The 19,020-nt window shown below is 39.1% G+C and overlaps 1 long non-coding RNA gene across 2 annotated transcripts in view; it reads right to left on the bottom strand.

Moving 5' to 3' along the window:
- The window catches only part of LOC139998486 (uncharacterized), a 123,872-nt gene that overhangs the window by 4,513 nt on the left and 100,339 nt on the right, over positions 1-19,020 (bottom strand). For both annotated transcript variants that reach the window (XR_011803309.1, XR_011803308.1), the window contains one exon: positions 18,609-18,710. This is a non-coding gene — a long non-coding RNA (uncharacterized lncRNA). The remainder of the gene's footprint in view (positions 1-18,608; positions 18,711-19,020) is intronic.

The following is a 19,020-nucleotide window of genomic DNA, read 5'->3' on the forward strand; positions in this document are numbered from 1 at the left end:
ATGTCGATGTTGCTTGAATGTAGTAGAAGCAGTCCGGGATGTTGATTGGGCAGTTGTCAAGTTGGTACCGGAGTATTGATTGAACTAATCTCGTAGAAGCAGTGAAATTCATTCTCGTGTTATGACGGAGGAAAGCTCGATGTGGGTGTGTCTTTCGAACTAAGAACGCGGATTCGTTGTTCACGTTTTTCGTTAGGAAAACGATCCGCGATGTCCATTGGTTATAGCCAACGTTAATACTTGAAGATAGGAGGAGGAAGTCTCCTGCCAACGTGGTTCGTGGGTGTCATTGTTTATAGGAAAAACCTTCTTTTCCGTTAGACGAATATCCGCTTTCTCCGTAATTTGCAAGAGCGCGCAATAAACCTAAGGACTGTTCCAAGGACCATCCATAAACCGGAGATACTTACAGGATTCTAAATTAAGTTAAAAGGATTCTGTTTATGGTGGTTCCTTAGGTTTATCGAGGATCTGTATAACGGTGCGTGGGCCTTGGCGGTCAGACCACGAGGGACGTCGCATGGGCCATTTCAATGAACAACAATGAAAAACAATAAACAACGTTTTGTATCTAATTAATAGAAGATGGCTGTTTTTCAGTTGAATTGTTAATAAAAAGCGCGTATATAATATAACATAGTGATATTACTACGTATAAGATAAGAATAGCGAGAAAAATTAACTGAAAGACCGGAATCTTTTGCGATTCATAAGGAAAATAATAAAGATATTATCTACAGAATTTCCAAAGTAACATTAAGTAGGTTGCCCTGTCGAAGTCTTGGAATTTCGTTCGTTTGAAATTAAAAAGGAACAGTGGTTGGCGAAGGAACGGAAAGAAAAGGATGACAGTGATCGGCAATCCTTTTCCATGCGGCAGATTGGCGAGATTGAAAGAAAAAAATGTCTGTTTGGAGGTGCGTGGGCGGACAGCGGCACGTGCCGCACAATAGAGCTCGTTAGCAGTTTTGCATGGATTCTCTCGTTTCTCCTTTTCTCCAAACGGAGATCCACCTTTCTGTAATAAATAGAGATTCCTTCCAATCTTAGATGTTCGATGATTAGAGATCATTAATTACTCGGATGGACACGTGCCACGACTGATATACTTCGCGAAACTTAAAACGAGATCACGAGATTCCTGAAAATACATGAAATGGGGTAAAGTTCAGAACTAAAATGTTGGCCGAGTAGAAATAAATTAAGAAATATAATTTGTTCGTAGCACGTGCACGATTCAGTCCGATATAATTTAATTGATTCATCTTCCATTTTTTCATGACTCTGGATCGATTAACGAGTGATCTTTTACGAGCAATTATTACGTCGATACTCGGTCTTACATTGAAATTTTTAATCATTTACCTGTACGAATAAAAACTGTGATCGTCTCACCAAATACGTACATCTTCCTGCTCGTGTACTTTCGACTTTTTCAAAAGTTGCAACCAGTAAAAGCATATAAACGTACGTGTAAGAGATAATTAGAAACATTTTAATCAATCTTGGAAAATCGATCGTTCAATTAAATCAAAATTGCAACTGTTAAAACTATTCACGTAAACCGATATTCTCAAAAGTCGTAAAGCTCGATCTACTAAGCTCGAGTGAGTTGTTGGTCGCTTATTACAGTCGTTGATACGATTGTACATAATTAAAAAAAAGTCGGAAATAAATTATATTTATTCGCGATTTTATTTATCACCTTCTCTCGGAGTTATGCGAATCCAACAAATAACAATAATCGTATGAACAAAACGCGTATGTACCAACTTCTACATGGAATTAATGTCGATAATAATGACGATAAAAAGAAAATCGAACAAAAGGCGAATCGGTATAGCAGAGGTGTGGTATTTTCATAAGATCCTCGATATGAAAGCGTGAAAGTGTAAGAGCGAAGAAACACGCGTGCATCCTTTTTTCTGTCGATGAAGATTTCGTGGAAATTCGACTCGCTGTCAAACAGACGTACGCCTGGACGTTGCGTGTAATCGAATTAGCGACGCGAACGAAGAGTGACAAAAGAGTACGATCGTGAAATTTCTGAAAAAGACAACACGTTTCAGTTGCATGCTGAACGCTGAAACGACGTTCGGCTGACAACTGAAACGCGTGTTCGGTTTAATGGAGTACGCGGGAAAAGAACAGAGCAGAGAATTCATCAGACGAATTTGACCGAGCTGAGAGCTGGAATTTGGGCGTGACCAAAAGTGGTCGACTTTTCGAAATTGCTATTTCAGGTAAAATTCGTGCCGCTTACGATCTTTCACGCTGGTTTATTCGACGACACAAAACAGTAATTTTCGCACTTCTCTCGTTGTTGACTCTTTGGCGCGTAATCCAATTGTAGTTTTTGGCCGATCGATCACGGTTTGTTTTTTTCTATACGCAGAACTGCGTTAAATTTGGAGTAAGAATATGGAAAATATCATTCCAAGTAACCAAATTATTCTTTTATTTAATCGATCATCACATTTATTTGTGAAGAGAAAAAACGTTCCTTTTCGATTTAATGTCTTGCAAACCAGTTTAAGATGCTTCGACTCTTACGAGACGTCAACAGAGAATTTTCATCGATTTTCATCTCGATACTTTTAAATAAACGTCTATTTCTTTTAACCTACCATTTGTATCTTTAATAATACCAATAACTTCGATTAGTTTTGTTTACGTTGATTAGAAATGTCCATGTGGACAGAATTAACACCGTGGAATTACAAAATATTACTGGAAATGAAATTTTAATTAACAGATTTATAAATATTTCTTCCATTATTGATATAATCTGGCATCAAATTCAGCCACAAATATCATCCTTCTCTCATATTTGTTTTCTATTCAATAAATATTTTAAAAATCTCTTAGATCAATTTTTATTACTTTAATTAATTAATTTCAATGCAACGATGTAACGAGAGATCGACAAGATCATCTTTTTAAATCTTCGTTATTTCTCATTGGAAGTAAAGTTCATCTTTTTTGATGTTATTTCGTCCCACGTACGTTAGAAATCGTCTACGTACTATTAATTTTATAAGCTTCTCGTAAATATTGCGATTTGAACAGTAATACGTCCTTATTCCAGATAACTTTTCAATTGGACAATTGTTTCAAATGTTTTAACACTACGAAAAAATATTATTAAGAATATTTATTCACGCGAGCATGTCGTTACGTCCTTTACAAATCTCAATGTACCGGCAACCTTTGGGCAGAAGCGTAAATTACAACGTTGAAATAGTTGGACAGCAATTTGGTCATAGAGGGGAGAAACAGCAACGAAAGGGCGGTTTCAGAGTTAAACTCGCGCGCGACCGACGATTCTTCGGCAGAAATTACACCCTAATTATTGCAACGTGTTGTTTGATAACGAGCCGTAGCCACAGTCTTAAGTGTACGGCATCCTGAAGGAAGAACGATTCGTTCCAGGTTTGCGAGGCCGAGCGTACCATTGAGAATTTTGTGACACCTCGCTACCCTTATGGTGTCAAAGCCAGCACCCTCTATGGAATTACGACCCCAGCCACCTGACTCCGTGTCGAAAGATTTTGCCACCGCTCTCTTTCTATCTCTCTCTTTTCGACCGCAGAACTCGTTAACCCTTTTCGTGATGAAAACTCTCGTTGACCTAACCCGCAAGAAACTGGAACCCATAGGGGTTTGTGTTGGAAAAATCTAGTCTGACCTGGCTTCAGAGAAATAACACGGTTGAAATTCGTCTCGAGTACTCCCATGGCGCCGTGTTTCTTAGTTTTTTTTTTTTTTTTTTTCTTCGGAATCCATTGTGTTTGTCCAGTATATGGTAGATTTTCCTGGAATCGAGGGAGCGGAAAGAATCGAGGGAGGAATCGAAGCTACGATTTTAGAAAATGGCACGGTGTTCTGTTCGTACCGGTTTATAGAGAAATTCAAAGCAATCTGAGAGAGTAAATTACCGAAAGTTGCATAACAATGCAAAGATAAATTTTATTGTATCCTAGATAGGTAGATGGAGATTTCAATTTGTTTATGGAATATCTGAAGACGTAAGAATGTACAGAACGCATATCATTTGCGCGAAAGTATGAGTTATCCGAGGGTATAGTAGGTTTATTAACCTACTTGCCTAACTATCCTTCGGTTTAAACTATCTTTTAGTCTATTCACTAAGAATCTTTCGTACAAGTGGCATTTTTTCAATTATATTCGTAAATTATGTTTGCAGAAATTATATTACATTTGCGCTGTAATTATAACATTTAAATTATAATTATAATTATAACAATTTCATTACGGATATTAAACAAATTATAGAAACTGAAAGGATTCCTTTTTACCTTTCTCTAGTAAGATATAAACGCATAGTTACGCTATAAGCAACGAGACAGCAATTTAAATAAAAATGGAATGGTGTTGATAAAAACAAGTTGAAGAACGAAAACTGTCAAAAGATGAGGTCAAACGTCGCGTCGTCGTTTTCATCGACAATGAACTAAACTTTCGTTGGAAAGAGTGAGAAAGGAGAAAGAGAAAAACACCTTAAACATGTGTTGAAAACATCAACACGTATATGGTAGAGTAATAACTCCGGGTGTTATAATACACACGGATTTTCTCTTCTCGTTCAAGTTTGATAACGCGTGGTGACGCACACATGCGCAAGTATCAAATCGGTTGAATTCAAGTCATCACACACACTCCAACCCAATCTCGAACGTTTTTTGAAGAATAACATCAGTGCGAAATAATGAAAGAGAGGAGAGGCCAATGGTCACTGCCATTCGAAACCTATTATTCCACACACTTGGTGAAAAAACGTGATAAGACGACCCACCAGTGTCACGAAACACCGTTGGTGACTAAAGAAAGATAGAGGAAAGAGGTGCTTCATTGAGAAAGTTGTTCGATGTAGATGTCGACGCCTCGGACCCCACCGACTTATAACGTTCGAAATCGTTATTATATAGAAACTCGTACAAAATGCGACCACTAGCGAGAAACCAGTTGCACTTTCTGCAACACCTATGTACTGCAAGGAAGTCTGATAACTTGTTAGCCTACCGCTAGGCGCAACAGTAACGACAACTGCAGAATTCGCCGTACCTTTCACAGACTGAATATCGCAAAGGTAACAAACGAGGCCGAACGTTAAAATTCTAGAAGCGTAATACATAGAAATGATATCTCTGTTGACAAATGTTCGAATAGGACGGGAAGCAATTACGAAACGACCACCGGTCTTTTTAATTAGTTAGGGAGATAAGCGCGATACGAGCGGTTCGGAGGCTAAGCTAATTAACTTCGCATTTTGAGATTTCTTAAACTTTAGCCCCTTTAACCACTTGCTTCGTGCTTCTATCGCGTAATTTCGTCGATCTTTTCTACTTTTTGTCTCGGGCAGTTACTCGATTTTACAAACGAGTGGCTCGTTGCTTTTACCCTGATGCTACGTATCGCTGTTTTGCTCTGACAGTGGTACAACTCAAGGAAAGCAAACTCTAGCGGCAGAGGCGTTTCAAAATTTACAAAGAAATCTTCGCGAGTTATTTCATCGTTACAAGGTCGACTGAGCCAGGGTTGTTGCAATACTAAGGCCAACTAGATAGCTATAAGCAACAATTTTATTCTCTAACGCGTAACCGATAAATATATCCTTTTACACGCTAAAGATGCAAACATAATGCTTTTATTCGTTAAAAGTAAATTCAAAATCGTTCGGGTTGCGCCGAAGCAAAGCAGCGACGCATAGCTTCAGACGAAATCTTCGCAATGACCAAGTAAATGGAAAACGTGGAACGTTTCATTAAGAAATTCGTCAATTTCATCCGCAACGTGTATCAACGTGTAGCAACACGAGAGATCGTTGGTTTCCTGCCACCGCAGCTTTCCACGCCTAACCATCGTCATGCTCCTAAAGTCTGCGGTGTGTCTCACGGTGTGCTGAAGCTGCTGAAAGCGTCGCCTAAATTACGCTTCGATTAGGATGATGATCCCGAGAATTCGTAATATCCAGTTGTATTATATCGACGCAGGTATTCGAGCAACCGCAGAGGCGTCGTGTGCGGCGACAGAAGTAGACGCCAGGAGAAAAAAAGTTGGCGGCAAAATTGCCGAATTCACGGTAGGACATCGGCAAGAGCGAAACCATGCATCGTGTAGTTATTACAGTTTTAGAAAAAAATTAGACTGGACCGCGTGTCGACAGAAACGCAAATGCTCGCCCGCTTTCAATGCAAAACTCGTATCTCTTTCCTTTCTCTATCGTCGATCGACCTCTTGTTCGCGTTTTTCGTCTCGTCCGCTCTTACGTAACCGTGATTCTTCGACGCGTCAGTTGCTCGAAAATAAGAAACTCGAAATCTCCAACGTGTAACTGCCTCCGAGCATGTAACAAATCCAATTTTTCGACAGTAACATTTACAAAGGAGAAAATTGTTGTTTCATTGACGATCCACCGAAACTTTGATATATTATTACTTCGCACATATTGTTTCAGATATTATGCGTAGTACGATGTTACGAAGACAAAGTCATGGAATGATTACTTCATCGTACAGCATCGAAATACAGGTTTTCTATTACGATGTTACAGTTGCATTTGCAGGTGAACGTATTTCAGTTATTTATACGCGTCGTAAGTATTTTTAATCCAAAGAGCGCGCACTTGATAGCAGTTTGAACTTTTAGAAGATTTATAAAAAAGAGATGAACGTTCTACGTGTAATTTTATGTTTAAAGTGCAGCCCCTGACTCCGTACAGATTTTGACAAATAGACGTCGTGTCGCAGCTAAGCTACGCTGTACAGCTGCTCCAAGTATGTACCATTGGTAATAATTTTTGTAAATTAAATATTGGTTCTCGCGTAATGTTCGCTCGTATTAACACGAAAGGCTTTTAATAGGCGTATTTACTTCCGAAAGAAAGATAAATACCACCGCCGCGGATGAAGATTTGCCTGATTAAAGACACCAATTATTATTTAATCATCGGCGCGCTGCTCAATTTCGCTCGACTGTCGAACCATATGTTTCATTGTCCGTATAAATTGTTACCTCGATGTCAATTTTTTCGGGCTGCAATTTTTTACCTCTTGTCGTTGAACACGTACCATCGTATTATCGACACGGCACGCGCCCTGTCCAAAATATGGCGAACAGATGATCACGATGAATACCCCGAAAGCTGTAGGTGCATTCACAGTAGACATCGAAATTTCGTGGACGATCGTTTCGGTATCACGGCTGAAAGATGAATAAGCTTCGTGTGCCGAACAAGTGTTTCGAACAGATCCAACCAGATCACGAACGAACAGACATTTTTTGTTCTATCAAGCATCTGGAAGCTCGTGCGAGATTCGTTTCTGTCGTAGAAAAGCGGACAGCAATTACACGATACTCGAATGACAGCTCATAAATTAAGTTGAAACCGTTCGTTCTAAATTCTATGATCAGAATTTTTCGAAAAGCTTGGGACAAGCGTGAACAGGCTGATATGTTTGCTTCAACGATTATCACGTCTATAGTTTAATTCCTTGCAGTCGTCTCGTCGAGTTCGATCGTTGTGAGTCGTAAAGACAGCATCAGCATCGCCTTGTAACGCGATTTACATCTTCAACTGCGTTTCCAAATTCACATTTAGGGTCAATGATAATATCCACGCATTTCTATGTTCACGAATGCGATCAAAGAAGCAGAACCTGAATCTGGACTTCGGAGTCAGATCAAGTTTGCTTTATTATTAAATCCAATTCGTAAAACACGACATTCTACGTAGTTTCCGTATTAAATTTTCACTCAACTCGTTGGTAAAAATTAGTAAAAAGGGTTGTAAAAATTACATTAAGTCTACATTTTTCCACAAGGTTCTTGCAACTTTGATTTCTTCTCTTCTAAAGTTTGAACAGTGTAACCTAACGCAAAATTAATATACTTTGGGCTCTGAGAACCAGAAATAGAAATTCGCTTCAGCTGCTACGTACTACAATAAATATCTATCTTCTGCAACTTGAAAATTTCGTACATTTTTCCATATTATACGCTTCGTATGCATTTTCGTGCTTTCCAGTTTCCCACAAATTCATGAAAATCCAGTGTATTCGCATCGGTGATCACGAGTCGCGGTAATTATACCGATTGTATATTGAAAATTCGGCTAAGCGACGAACAACACGAGCACAGCCTGCGTCATCCATTAGAAACGCAGAGAACGATGCTTGTCGATTCGTTTATATTCCTGTTTTGTCCTTAATTTGTCGTTGGAAAGCGCCGTATCAAAACCATATAACTAGAAATTGCTTGTCGATGACAAGGTCGCTCGTTACAAAGCAATTTTTAACTATCGATTCGCAGTGACAGCGTTCTGCCGGCCAATTAGAAGGTAATTGATCCCCTGTGCTACGTTTATAGTAGCCGGTTACCAAGCACGGTCACGCTTTGATGGTCAGGATGTAACCGATGCAACAGATGACACCGGCTTCTCGATGCCACCACCCAAGCCTATCACTACACCAGGGATACCGCATTTATTCTCCGCCCCATAGACTCGTGCCATGTGGCGATCCCTTCGTCCACGTGGAACACATCTTCCGACACGTCATCGATACAGTTAATTTACGACCGTGCCACGCTCTGTCCCGAACAGATATACCTTTCGACTTTGGCGAACCCAAAGGATCGGCTGTGTTCACAGGATTGACGAAACCTTCAGGTTGTGGATTGTTTTTTTCCAGGAAGGTTTTGGAGTAGGGCGAAGTAGTAAGCATACTCGTCACATCGTAAAGTAATTCGGATATGTTTGTTTATAGTTCAAGTGTGTAGAACGAATTTAAAGTTCAAATTAATGTTAAGAGTAAAGCAGTGTTTTTATAACACGGTTTGAGAACTGTGGAAAACCTCGTGCAACGCGGTATCTCCATAACGTAATTTCGCTCTGTCACGGTTCGAAAATTGGAAAAATTGGAGTCCGTACAAAGAAGAAAAGGAACGCAATGAGAGTTTTTAAAAGAAAGCACCGTCATTCGTTGTTTCTTGAACGAGTTTGTTTTTAGTTCGTGGAGTATCAATCCTTTGCAAAATGGCAACTCCAAGCTTCTCAGATAAAAAGTGGATGATACTTTTTACGACTAACATAAATAATATTAATGTGTAATATTTTAACATTAATCTAACCAGGCCCGGTCAAATGACCGGTTGCAAAATTTAACATAAAATTATACATTCACTGTTGTTTCTTCTGTTCGTCTAATTTTATGTAAATTTTTATATTATCCGATTAATCAATTTCTCAATTTTCGTTAATACAAGAATTTACATCAAGTTATATGAACGAAGGAAATAACAGTGAATGTACAATCTTAAATCAAACTTTGAAACCGGTCATTTGACCTGGCCTGGTAAGGCTAGCGTTGAATTAATTATCGATCGTTTGAATAAACACATTTCTCTTAGTTACAAAGAAATACAAACAGCGTGTTTTTGTTAATTAATTGAAACCTAGCGTTATATAGGAAATATCCGTACTTCTGTAATCGTAATATTACGAACGTACCAATGTCTATAGAAAACTAAATCCGACTCGCTCGATTCCAAACTTCGATCGACCTACCAGTAGAATTTCTACAAAATTATTTCGTAAATGTATCGGTATCCAAAATGGACGAAGAATTCAGTGTGCTGCGCGAGTAAATTATCACTTTTTCGGATAAATACCAACGATATTTATCGTTCTTTGAGAGATGGTGGCAAATATTCCGCAAGAAGAAGCTGCGAGAACGACCACTTTTTAACATTCTTCCGTGTCGGAGTCTACGAAAAATTCGACCGACAGTAAACGCGTTAAAAGAACGCACTACCGACAAGCGTACCAGAGTCTGTAAAACTAAAACAAGCTTCTTCAAAGTAGGCCGCATTCTGAGCGCTCGGAACAAACGCGTTATCTCCTCGGGGTTGAGTCGCGTGTAGCCAAAGCCAAGTACCGTACTTACACGAACCAGGTAATGATGCAAGTCTTTATCCTGGCTTTGTCGAGCGGCACTTCGCACAATGTCGTCGAAAGAATATTCGCGGCTACGTTCGCGACGATTTCTCAAGCTTCGACAGGAAACGTCCATTAGCGTTCCGCTTAAACGACGATTTATGGCTACGGTACCCGTTTCCTTCTCTGGCCACCTTCTTTTCTTCTTTCTTTTTTCTTTTGTTTTTTTTTGTCGTTCCTTCCCCTGCTTCGCCACCCTCGCCTTGTTCTCGTTTATCCGACAATTGTCACGAAAATCGAAGTATCAGCGAGTCACAGGTTTACAGTATCGGGCGGCAGGTAACTGGTGAGTTTTTAGCAACGAGGCTTCCGAATCGGTCAGGTAATTTTAACGAGGATGTAACGCCGGCGTCACCACCCGTCATAAAGCACGATCATCACGGAGATCTGTCTCGGGATGGCTCGGCTAAGTGAAGTATCGTGTTCGTGCACCGAAGTTCGACTGCCACGGATTTGCTGATTCGATCAGCGACGAGCTGTGTACACGCAGGACGATGGCTGCCAACGAGTAGATTTATTTCGTTATTGGGTCGAGCAATTATATCGGTGGATTTTATCAATTAGATATCGATTAAATCGTTCGTTCAAGGAAGTAGCGGTATGTCGGATTGTTAGAGTTTCATGGTGTCTATTAGATGACATGTTTGTGATTCGTCTGGAGTGTTGTTACTTTCGAAAATATATGTCGGAGATGAAAGGACATCGGGGCCTTTCTTTCGGAATGTTTGGGAAGGTCCCCGATACCTTAGTCCAGACTTTTTATTATAGCCGTACTTAAATAATAAAAACTGAGAAATAGTTGTTTATGATTTAATCCGAGTACGGATGCCCGAGATCAACGACAGTGGGCTTAGGCTCGAAGTGACATAATGGGTCGCTGAACGTAGCCACGGTCACGGGAGGGACGTGTACCTAATACAGGTATGGAGTAATTAAATAGCTCTCCTTAAAAACAAAGATTGACCCGAGAGGTACCGAGAGATACGGAGAGGAGTACATAAGGGCAGTTCCACTTGAACGGAGAGAGATAGTTGAGTTATACTTGTACTGCGGACAAGTACGTTGAGTCATACCCGAATCGTGGATCAGTAAGTTGAGTTCGACTTAGATTTTGGAAGAAATCGCATTCGTCATTCCGTTGACCGTGGATTCGTTGTAGAGTCTAAGATCATTGCCATTCTCATCCCGAGTATCTAATTACCACGGTTACTTGTCAAATTCTGTCGCAATCATAATTGTACTAATAAATATCTTCGCTCTTGCATAACAACAATGTCTAATCCGAAGAAAGATTCGTTACACCCGACATATATTTTCGCCAATTCTCTCCGTTCCTTTCTTTTTTAATTTCTCACGAATTCATGAAGATCTTCTAGTTTCATTGTAAGACTCGACTCGTCCAACGGTGATTGTGTCGGCTATGCAGCGAAAGATTGGAATATATTGTACGTACTTCTTATCTTAATTGCAAATTCGAAAATGAATAATTTCTGTAGAAATTTTATTTCGGTGCGTGCAATTGAGTGGAACAGAACGGTATAGTCAGAAGCGAATTGTTGAAGTAATTACTTCAAGAAAAACTCTACATCTTTTCTTTTGTATACCCGTGACCTGGAGACTGTTGCTACGAAGAGAGCAGAGGTCCATATTATCGTGCCCTTGAATATAAATCTTATTTTGGGTTACGAGGTCTAGAAGCAAAAGTGCTATAAGTAAATTTCTATTGCTGTTTCTTGTAGCCTTCATCTACAGCTACACACCAAGGTTAACTTTTTGGTAATGTCCTATACTATAAATGTACGAACGTGCTCCCTATTTTATTCTATTGTATCGTAACGCTAAAAGAGCGAGGGTCTGGAACAGCATACATTATACCTGTACTTATACCTATATTTATTTCAATATATTTTTTCTATTACAGTCCTCTATCAGTCAATCTCAACACGAATAAGATAAAATCAGACAGATACGTGGCATCCTAGAAAATTAATGCCGATTGCTTCGTTTAGTTGTATTCGTAGCGTACTATGAACGAAGTAACAGCGAAAAAGCTATTGGGTTGTCCGAAAAGTTTCTTTCGTTTTACAAGGAAATAATAGACGCACAATGTTTTTTGTTTTATATTAGTCTATCGAATTATGCACGAACATAATAATAGAAATATAACAAAATGGATCATACCTAATTCGACGAAATAATATAAAACAGAAATTGTTGTTCATCTATCATCATCTTATAAAACGAAAGAAACTTTTCGGACAACCTATGTGTATTCCTATTACATTTGTTGTATATAACGAGACACGGTGGCCAATAAGTATCATATCGGATCAATTACACCTGAGTATAGGTTCAAAGATCCCCCTTGCAAACATGAAAAGTTTCATCCCTTTGGTTTGTACACCCTATGAAACACTTGACTGCTGACCCTCCCTCCTGTTATACGAGTTTTCTCTTTTCAACTCGGTCGACCGTAATAAAACCTAAACTGCGTCAGAATCATAAACCGTGAAAATGTAAATTACGAATAACAAGCGAACTAGTATTTAATGGTTGGTGCATACGATTCTGTGTGGATAATATATATCTAACATTCTGCAAGTTTCTTTACGCGATGACGATACACAACGAGTTCTGAAATTGTTAGAGAGTGAATAGTGCGCGAGGCGCTTCAAACGAAGAACCAACGATACAAATTTCTTCGCGCTATTCTGGAAAAGAATTTATTTTAGTTTTTGCGCCGTGTATTTTCCGGTTTATTTTTCGTATATCTTCGGGTGTTTTGCACGTATTTCGTTCGGAATTTCAATGAAAGAAGAACGTTCAATTCAAAAAATACACATGTACGTACAATAATGTACATTGTATTAGTTTGTCCGAAAAGTTTCTTTCGTTTTATAAGATGACAATAGATGAACAACAATTTCTCTTTTATATTATTTTATCGAATTATGTATGATCCATTTCGTTATATTTCTATTATTATATTCGTGCATAATTCGATAGACTAATAAAAAACAAAAAACATTGTGCGTCTATTATTTCCTTATAAAATGAACAAACACAATCACCGTTATACATTTCATAACTTAATGTTAAAATTTATCGTCACTTGTAATAGGTGGCACTTTCAACGATGATAACTTAGAAAAATATTCATTCTATTAAATAATAATTACATGTTATACAGCGCGGTGCCAATTTAAATGTGAAAAGTTGTCGTCTTTTCGCTCATTTATTTACTTATTTACATTTTTTCTCCATTCTGAGAAAGAAACGAAAGAAACTTTTCGGACAACCTAATACATTCCACCATCTGAGGAGCGTTCAGTCGATCGATATGACTCTTGGATCGGTATTATTGTCGATATGTAAGGGCCTCGACGTTTTATGAACAATATAAAATATCGATTATTGAATACGTGTATTTATTTATTTACAAGGATTCTATTCTCTCCGAAAAGATTGTCGACGAGTGTTTTAACTATACGTATTAATTAACACTAGAACTACCACAGCAGTCGAGATGGCTGGTTGTACAATTTTATAAACCAAGCTTCGTTTAGCGATCATGGTCCCAGATGGATGAATAATCTCAAAAGTGTACCATTGAATTCCTTCTGTACGAAACTAACAAACCGATAAATATAAAAATATTCCGTTACGAATTTTTTAAAGACCAATCGTTTTGACCGGTTTCGGTAGAAATAGCTTGGTCTTAACCGCGACGACAAAAAACTACCTGAAACAGATCCGTGACAAACGAGAGATTAAGAACCGTCGGTCTAGACGGTCTCTTACGCGCGCTAATATCGAGAACCTCGAACACCACCGACGAGTAACAAGCATCGGCAATAATATCGACCGTCTGGCTTCTTTAAAAGTATTACAAAATGCAAGACAGCGAATCGCCAACGAACAAAGTTCTCTCGAAGGCACGCGAGAAGCGAATTTCTCTGAAAGGAACTCCGTAGAGAAGCGAAGAAAATGAGAAGGTCGAAATGCATGATTTCACGTATGCAATTCCGGAGGCGACTCCTGTTCTCTGGCCATAACGTAACGATAGGTTGGCCGCGTCGCGTAACGGCGTCCGCGTGGCAGCGTAATTTCCCCGAAACGAAAGACTCGAGCGCGAGCGTGACGTTCGTGGCAGAAGTGCGGCTCACGACGCGAAATAACAACCAGGAGACGTATTATTCGAACAGGGTCCAGTTATCCGCGAAAGGATAACAAAGGGGTTAGCGGAGAGACCGCGGCTAGAAATGATCGGTGTGCGTACGAAGGTAAAAGCGAAGGGCAAAAGCGAAGCGAGGCGAATCAGCGGGGCGTGACCGAGGCGAGGGGCAGGCTGGCGCAATTGCGGGCCACGTGCCGGTCGCGTGGCACCAACCGACGATTGGGCCGCGATGCGACGGCACGTCGGGACGACGGGACGCCAGGAAGCCCGCTCACCGTCTCTCGTAATGTCCTATTCCGATGTGTCATGTGCGAGAGATCGTTGGGCCCAGCGGAGCACGACGGCACGCGACCACGGAAACCTCTTCTTCCTCTCTTCACCTTTCTCTTCCTTTTCGTGCACCGCGAGCGCTGCCTGTTTCGTAGCTGCCCGAGCAGCTTACGCAGGTATAGAAGAGACGACAGCGGAGCTGTTTGGCCGGTTTCTCAGTTTTTCACTTTTAATAAATTGCGTAGGCGAGATGCCGGGTCATCCCACGAGTTTTGCTACTTTGTCGTGTAAAGTTAAAAGGGCGTATCTACAATTTATGTTTTTTAAATCAAGTCCTGCGCTGTCGTGTAGCGGCGAAATCGTTTATTTGTGCGCGTATTGAAGTAGGAGAGCCGCGTTTGCATCGGGACCGAAGATACGACGGTTTATATTTCCAATATTTTTATTTTTTGTTTTTTATTTAGACAAGAAATCGACGTTTGCTCGTTGAATGGTCGTTTTTCTCGAAAACATCGTGGTATTTAGAACAGAATTTAAAATATACCTGCAAGTGCTATGGAAATATCCAATCATCGTCTCGTTCTACTTCTCTTCGGTTTTCTCGCAAATACGTTTTACCTGTACAACTTTTGTCGTTCTTCAAAGGTACGTGTTTCGAGGCAACGTTTCGCGAAACTACACCTATAGACAAGCAGATTTTTCTGGTTTTTGCAAGCATCGCAATTAGTCGGTCTTTAGGAAAAACAAGTATGGATGTCGAAAAAAGGGGAGAAAATAGAGGAGAAACATCGTGATTTATTTCAGCTTATTAAAATCGCCAGAAGAAAAAGTGATAATTAAAATGCTGGAAATGACAGCAATATAAAAGTGGTACGAGAAGACAAAGGAGAAGACAACAGCCATAATTCGGGTTTTCGAATCTAGTCGGTGAATAAAGGAGCATCTTTGAAATTCTGTTCGATCTTGCATAAATAATTTGATCAATCGTAGAGTAAGATGCTACTTTCTACGTACAGTGACGTAAATATTCACCGAAGAACTTGTCGATAAAATTAATAATAACGAACATGTTAATATAAAATGAAAAAGATTATATCGTATTGGAACAACGGAAACGTGTACACATATTGTGAATAATAAAAACGAGTATAACGTTGAAACATTTTTGCTAAACACTTCAACTTTTGCTACGAACAACGTTAAACCTACAGATTGTTATCCTTTTGTTAAATGTCTTTAAGCGGAGTCACGTTGGATGGCAAGAAGTTAGCACATGAGACATCGTGACTCTTGGAAATTACGTATCCGTTGTTCTTCATTTAGGATTTATTGCCGGTAACGGGAAGATGATGACTGTATGGTTATCTTAAGTATCGTCCCCTGTCTCCTTCAATCTTCCGTGTTTTCATCGCCATCAAGCTATCGTTATAAGCCGTGTGATTTACATTCTTTTACAACCATCGTAATATTTTGCAAGTGCAAACGGCACGCTTACGTAAATGATACTATGATTAGAAATCGAATCTTCGTCATTTTTTTTGTTTCTTTTTTTTTTCCATCCCATGAATTGCACGTTCTAATGGAACACATACGTACGTACGTAACGACGTACTATGACTAAATTTTGAACGTACTGAGAATTACGTACGTTTTGCGATACGTATGCGAACATACGTTTCAAATGGGAATTTAGGTTTATTAATTTGAATCGATCGATGTAATTGAAGTTTAAAATGTGGTTAATGCGCTGCGAATTTTTACGCAAACGCATATCTTCATAGAAGGTTGACGAGAAAGAAAGAAATTCGTAACAAGTACGCAGATGTGGATAAAAATTTGTCCTGCGTTTAGGAAGCTTCTATCGTGTCTATACTATTTATTTTACACAATATAATTTGCATATCTTCAAGAAGCATAGGATATTTCGTACATGTTCAAATTTAGATGAAACGTATATAGACAGAATTTCAGGATTCTCAGACTCGTTCTTTTCGTTCTTCGCAATTAGCGGAAATAATTAGAATGATTGTTGAGACGGCTGCGACTATTCATTCGAAACTTTCTAAGAAGATAATATATGAAACGTGCTAATAACCTTTTCAAGTGAAATTTCTAGATTGACGTCTCTTCAATCACGTCAAAGTAATTCCGTTCGATGTGATATTTATTTCAAAGGAATCAGATTCACAAAGAAGAGTTAATACCCGGTCGTCGATAATACCATAATCTCACAATAAATCAAAATTAATAGAACGACGATAGAAAATGTGTGCGAGGATGCGTGGCATTTTTAGAGCTTTCTAACGGTAAGTGAGATCGGAAGAAGGCTGAGTATAAAGCGGAGATTAATATAAAATCAGCAGAGCCGCGTTACTACATTTTAGAAAAATACGCGATTAAAATGCAAGAGGATGATTACAAAAACAGTAATGAATGAGTATAGAACAGCTGATCTGGTGTAACGGTGTATTTTACGTATAAATTTCTATAACCGTTAAGATAATAACCTTAGTATAGATATATTATCGCTTATAAGCGTGGTATCATTTACTCGATGACAAGGGAAAAACACGAATTTTTTACTGGACAATGTACAAAAAATGTTGGCAACTAAGTGATCGCGGATTTTGTCAATACCACCTAATGACAAAACCCGCAATCACTTAGTTGCCAACCAAATACGATGTGTTTGAATTTCCATCTACTCTAAATCGATACTTAGATAGCTGCAGCGAAGAATTGTTATTTGTATTTATTTAAAACGATTGAATAATAATTCTTCGCTGATAACACTTCGTCTTTTCTATTTCATTTCTTTCGATCGTATTTCATCTTATTACGTTTACTTTCAAACGCGACGAGTTTTTACAGCAAAGTTAATTAAAATCTAGCGAGGCGATGATACACCTACCGCAAGTCTTACGGTGTATTAAAGTAATCTCAAATTAGAGAAAGACTAATAACGATACGAACATTGTAAAATAAATAAAAAAAAAAAAAAAAAAGAACGTGGACAGACAAACCGTAATGTGTATGTTTAAGAGCAGCAAGGTGTTAAAACGAACGTTTCACTGGCCAATTCTATGTAGCACGCGACTAAAGCACGCGATTTAATTCGAGCAATTTGATTTACAGCTATCACGCGACCGTTGCGTACTCGTGGGTAACGACCCGTTGCAAACGAGCCAAAGAGGATGCCTTCGATGGAAGCATCCCACTACGTGCACGTGAATTCCAATGAGCCCGATGCATTTCGACCGTTACACTCGAGACGGCTGCCGCCGCTTTTACCTAATCTACGAAATCTCCCGCCAAAACAGAACGTTCTCTGTCAACCGTGACAGCTTGCGATATAGCGAATATTCAGCTTTACAGAGAAGTAACGTCATTTTAACACGTCCAGATGAAATTTTATTTTACGTACGACTTGATTAACAGATGACAAATAAACGCGGATATATTAAAAAAAAAAAAATACCATTCAGCGTTTCTCCATTTTCCGACGATTTTATCGCATTACGTTTAACCATCGAATTTTTAATTCTGCTGCGGTGCTACATAAAATGGAAACGAGAGATCTCGCGTGTTAATAAATATTCTCACGCCTTCTCCAAATTTATGAAATTTTCTAACGACAAAAGAGTACGATCTGGCCGAAAACGATCCAAAGAATGCAACGGGGTTAAGATTTAAGCTGTGATTTGGATTTAAAATACAAAAGCGTGGAACGTGCTTTGGTAACGCATTGTGTCTCGTTTTGACGCGTAGCTTAAATCAGCTCGAAGGCCAGACAAACGCGAATTTCATTATTCAAATGTCAACCTCATAAACGCGTACATCGCTGTAACAATTACAAGGAATAGATTCATTGTAGATCTTTTTAATTTTAATCTGATTTTTTTAATCTGCGAGAACCATCAAGGGGAATCTCCTTCAGCGGAGATACGGGCGTGTGCATAAAATCGGACGAAGGAAACACGAGACTCAACTTCTTCTTAGGTGTGTGTCAGGTATATGTTGACTTTCGCGTATCTCTTTTTAGACTTATTGGGTCGTTTAATGCGCATGAAGGCAGGGGCCTAAGATAGGTCAATTTCAATTTGATGCATAACCCTGCCTAATGATTTATAAATTGGCCTGACTCACCCCACGCGAATGCTGTCACGCTTCATCGCCGTTCAATTTTCGGTAACATGATCACGCGATCAATGACCAACCGTCTCTCCTTCTTCCTCTTGTCTCGCTACTCTGCAATGGAAAAAGAAAAATAGCAGTAATTACTTAGATGCAATATTCTTAACGTTATCTAACATCAAAATTAATTGCACACAGTACGAATTTATGAGTATACTTATAGAAGCGTTGCGTGTAAATATAGTAATTACGAGAAGTGTGAAACAGGTTTTGGAATGTCAAGTGTGGCCACATATTGGAAACTTGCGTTCCAAACTATTTCAGACGTTTGAGTCTAGCGGAAGAGCGACGATGTAGTTTGTTAAATTGTAATGTAAGTTTGTGTAGTGTAAGGTAAAGTATGTGAAATATTGTGCAGCTAAGT

The sequence above is a fragment of the Bombus fervidus genome, chromosome 3, assembly GCF_041682495.2.
Source record: "Bombus fervidus isolate BK054 chromosome 3, iyBomFerv1, whole genome shotgun sequence".
NCBI classification, from domain to species: Eukaryota; Metazoa; Arthropoda; class Insecta; order Hymenoptera; family Apidae; genus Bombus; species Bombus fervidus.